We start from the raw sequence: 4,861 nt of genomic DNA on the forward strand, positions 1-4,861 counted from the left end.
ACTTCCTGGGTTCACGCCATTCTCCTGCCTCAGCCTCTCAAATAGTGGGGACTACGGTCGCCCGCCACCACGCCCGGCTAATTTTTGTATTTTTAGTAGAGACGGGGTTTCATCACATTACCCAGGATGATCTCCATCTCCTGACCTCATGATCCGCCTGTCTAGGCCTCCCAAAGTGCTGGGATTACAGGCGTGAGTCATCAAGCCTGGCCCAGGAATGTTGTTCAAAAGACTGACAGTATATATACAATGTACTGGTACTATGTACCCATAAAAATTAAAATTTTTAATTAAGAAAAAAGGCTGGGCTGGGCGCGGTGACTCACGCCTGTAATCCCAGCACTTTGGGAGGCTGAGGCGGGTAGATCACGAGGTCAGGAGATCGAGACCATCCTGGCTAACACGGTGAAACCCCATCTCTACTAAAAAATACAAAAAATTAGCCGGGTGTGGAGGAGGGCACCTGTAGTCCCAGCTGCTGGGGAGGCTGAGGCAGGAGAACGGCGTGAACCTGGGAGGCAGAGCTTGCAGTAAGCCGAGATCGCGCCACTGCACTCTAGCCTGGGCAACAGAGCAAGACTCCATCTCAAAAAAAAAAAAAAAAAAAAGAAAAAAGGCTGGCATTGACAAAAATCATTGAGAAATAGGGACAATGAAGTGGGAGAAAGCAGACAACTCAACAGTGGGGACAGTGGGAGTGATGGTCTGTTAGGACATTCAGACCTTATAGAGTCTAAGTAGGAGAGAGGGAGAAGGGTCTCACAGCAATGACAAAACACTGAGGAGGATGCATATCCCACCTCCATGGCTCCTGATATAAGAGGTGTAGGACATTAAAACGGTCCTCCCCACAGCCCCAGAGTCAAAGCCGGTTCCCAGCCCAGTCCCGTCCCGCAGCAGCCTGCCTCGTCTTTCCTTTCAACATGACAGATGCCGCTGTGTCCTTTGCCAAGGACTTCCTGGCAGGTGGAGTGGCCGCAGCCATGTCCAAGATGGCGGTAGCGCCCATTGAGCAGGTCAAGCTGCTGCTGCAGGTGCAGCATGCCAGCAAACAGATCACTGCAGATAAGCAATACAAGGGCATCACAGAATGTGTGGTCCACATATCCAAGGAGCAGGGAGTCCTGTCCTTCTGGCGCAGTAACCTGGCCAATGTCATCAGATACTTCCCCACCCAGGCTTTCAACTTTACCTTCAAAGATAAATACAAGCAGATCTTCCTGGGTGATGTGGACAAGAGGACCCAGTTTTGGCACTACTTTGCAGGGAATATGGCATCAGGTGGTGCCGCTGGGGCCACATCCTTGTGTTTTGTGTACCCTCTTGATTTTGCCCTTACTCGTCTAGCGCCGATGTGGGTAAAGCTGGAGATGAAAGGGAATTCCGAGGCCTCGGTGACTGCCTGGTTAAGATCTACAAATCTAATGGGATTAAGCACCTGTACCAAGGCTTTAACGTGTCTGTGCAGGGTATTATCATCTACCTAGCTGCCTACTTCTGTATCTATGACACTGCAAAGGGAATGTTTCCGGATCCCAAGAACATGCCCATCGTCATCAGCTGGATGATCACAGAGACTGTCACTGCTGTTGCTGGGTTGCCTTCCTATCCATTGGACACCATTCGCCACCGCATGATGATGCAGTCAGGGCGCAAAGGAACTGATATCATGCACACAGACATGCTTGACTGCTGGAGGAAGAGTGCTCGTGATGTAGGAGGCAAAGCTTTCTTCAAGGGAGTATGATCCAATATTCTCAGAGGCACAGATGGTGCTTTTGTGCTTGTCTTGTATAATGAAATCAAGAAGTACACAAAAGCTGTTTTCTAGGATTTTTCTCCCCGTGAACAGGCATGTTGTATTATATAACATATCTTGAGCATTCTTGACAGACTCCTGGCTGTCAATTTATCAATGGAAACTATTTGCTGGTTGAAAATGAGAAGCAATAATGTTCATCTGACCAGATTTCTCTTAAAGCCATTTCCATGATGGTGAGGATGGGACTCATTTTTTTTTTTATTTCAGTTACTCTTGACAAACAACAAATTTGGAGAAATAAAAATATCTAAAATAAAAGAAGGCCCTTACTTGAGCAGGAACAAAGCTGTGTGCACAAAGTAATTTTAAAAGAACATGAACTGGGGCTGGGCGTGGTGTTTCAAGCCTGTAATCCCAGCATTTTGGCAGGCCGAGGCAGGAGGATCACTTGAGCCCAGGAGTTTGAGAACAGCCTGGGCAACAAAGTGAGACTCCCGCCTCTACAAAAATTTAATTTTTTTTAACTCAAAAGAACATGGACTGCAGAATTATATACAAAAATAAATTTTAAAAGAAAACAAAAAACAAGTTAATTTTTTAACAATGAGAGAATGAATAAGTATATGGATTGGTCTTATAATGGAATACTATACAACACCAAAAATAAGCTGAGCTATGATGATCTAACATGATTATGTAAATGAGCTATTATCATGTAACACGGACAAATTCTGCAAAAATAATTTGAGTGAAAAAGGTAGGTGGCATAAGAATGCCCCAGCATGATACAATTTATATTATACTGTGTGTACAAGGGTTGCTTATGAATTGCATAGAGAAATATATATCTGTTGCAAAATTATTTCTAATTATTTACTAATTGTTTACCTTTGGGAATGCTAAATAAATTCAAGATCATTAATTACAGAAATAAAAGGTGAGTGACTGGATCAGGGAAATATATAACCAGGGTGAAATGAGAGGGACCTGAAATGAGCAATCTGTTATTTATTTTTTTGTTTTGTCGTTTGTTTTGAGACACAGTCTCACTCTGTCGCCCAGGCTGGAGAGCAATGGTGCGATCTCGGCTCACTGAAACCTCCGCCTCCTGGGCTCAAGCAATTCTCCTGCCTCAACCTCCCGAGTAGCTGGGACTACAGGCGCATACTACCACATCTGGGTAATTTTTTGTATTTTAGTAGAGATGGGGTTTCACTGTGTTGCCCAGGCTGGTTGCGAACTCCTAAGCTCAGGCAATCCTCCTGCCTCAGCCTCCCAAAGTGCTGGGATTACAGGCGTAAGCCACCGTGCCCAGCCCAGCAATCCATTATTTCTTAGGCTGTGTGGTAGATACAGGGGTATTCATTTTATAATTCACTATAGTTTTTGAATTACTGAAGTAAGTGCTAATTATAAAAGATAAAGACTGTGTAATACTTTTAGTGTCTATGGTGTTTTCAAATAAATTATCTCAGTTGATTTGCAAGGTAAACTTGTGAGATAGTGAAGGTAGTTGTTATTAACATTTTCATTTCATAAAGGAGGAAACACCCGAGGCTAAAAAAAATTCTACAAGTAATAAACAAACGAGAAGCAGGGTTAGAACGAAGCTGTTTGGGGTCCGAATCATCATGCCTCCTTAGATATGCTAATATTTGGTCAGTGAGACTGTAGTCATATCAGAATCAGGGGTACAACCATCCTAGTTTCTCCTTTTTTCGCCCTTGAGTTAAATCATATTGTGTTAAATCAAATTGAGATAAATATATTTATGGCGGCACTGCTGCTGTGTCCAAGGTTATGAAATGCCTTTCTTCTTCATAGTTTTCTGAAATTTTATATATTGTCAATTCCTCTCCAGCATCATAAAACAATGTAGAAGGTATCAGTTATTATTCAGAACCATGGAGTCAATTTTTTTTCTATAGAAATAGAAACTCTCTGTAGCTACTCAAGTGAAAAGAGGTAGGGGCATCAGAAAATCTGGGCAATCAGAAACCTGAATTGTATTTTCACTTGTCTTCTTCACTTTGGCTTTGGATTTACACTGGACTTTCTATAAGTCATTTTGTATATCTCTGTCTCACTCTATACAACTGGGACAGAAATACAGACAGTTGACAACTTTAAGCACTCAAATAAAAAACTATGCATGATCACAAAGCATATCAACATACCTCACATAGCCCTTTGCATGTAGCAGCCATTTGCTTTGCTGATAATAAAAGAGTATTAGAAAGAGTTAATTTACACTAGCATGTAATAAATCTCCTCAATCACCTCACCTCACGCTATCTTTTTTTTTTTTTTTTTTTTTTTTTTTTGAGATGGAGTCTCATGCTCTGGCTCAGGCTGGAGTGTAGTGGTGTGATCTCGGCTCAGTGCAACCTCCGCCTCCTGGGTTCAAGCGATTCTCCTGCCTCAGCCTCCTGAGTAGCTGGGATTACAGGTGCCCACCACCATGCCCAGCAAATATTTGTATTTTTAGTACAGACAGGGTTTCGCCAAGTTTCCCAGGCTGGTCTTGAACTCCTGAGCTCAGGCCTCCGAGCCGACCTCTGATCCAACCACCTCGGTCTCCCAAAGTGCTGGGATTAAGAGCGTGAGCCACTGCGCCCAGTTTCATGTTATACTTCTATAAAGATAGGCCAGTCATTATGTAAGGTAGTATGTATAGTAATTAACTGTACAGGGTATACTGAGCTTGGTTTCTGACTTATAAGAATACTACTACTTACTTCTTAAGAGTTGTGATGATTAAAGGAGATAATGTATATAAAACACTTGGCACAGTACTGGTTGGGCTCAGTAAAAGTTGGCTGTTTTCATTATTGCACATAATCACCATATTGATTAATACTCTTACTGGACCTTTGGCCTGGTCCTATCAGATTCCGGATTTTGAGAGTATTTGCTGTAGAACTGTCTTCCCTGCACCACTTTCCTAGAAATTGCCACTCCTCACCCCATCTACATGATGACAGCAAAACCTGTCATGTTTCTAACACATGTCACTGTCCGTGCCACAGTTGGTCCAGGGGTTAACACCTTACCCATGCCGCTTTGATCATTTATTCCTGGAAGCTGTGGGACTTGAGA

At 43.0% G+C, this 4,861-nt stretch overlaps 1 pseudogene; it reads left to right on the forward strand.

The window, feature by feature from the left end:
- The first annotated feature begins 852 nt into the window (after positions 1–852).
- LOC126934422 (ADP/ATP translocase 2-like) lies at positions 853–1,831 on the forward strand (annotated as a pseudogene).
- The last annotated feature ends 3,030 nt before the right edge of the window (positions 1,832–4,861 follow it).

This window comes from Macaca thibetana, chromosome 13, assembly GCF_024542745.1.
Source record: "Macaca thibetana thibetana isolate TM-01 chromosome 13, ASM2454274v1, whole genome shotgun sequence".
In the NCBI taxonomy this organism is placed as follows: Eukaryota; Metazoa; Chordata; class Mammalia; order Primates; family Cercopithecidae; genus Macaca; species Macaca thibetana.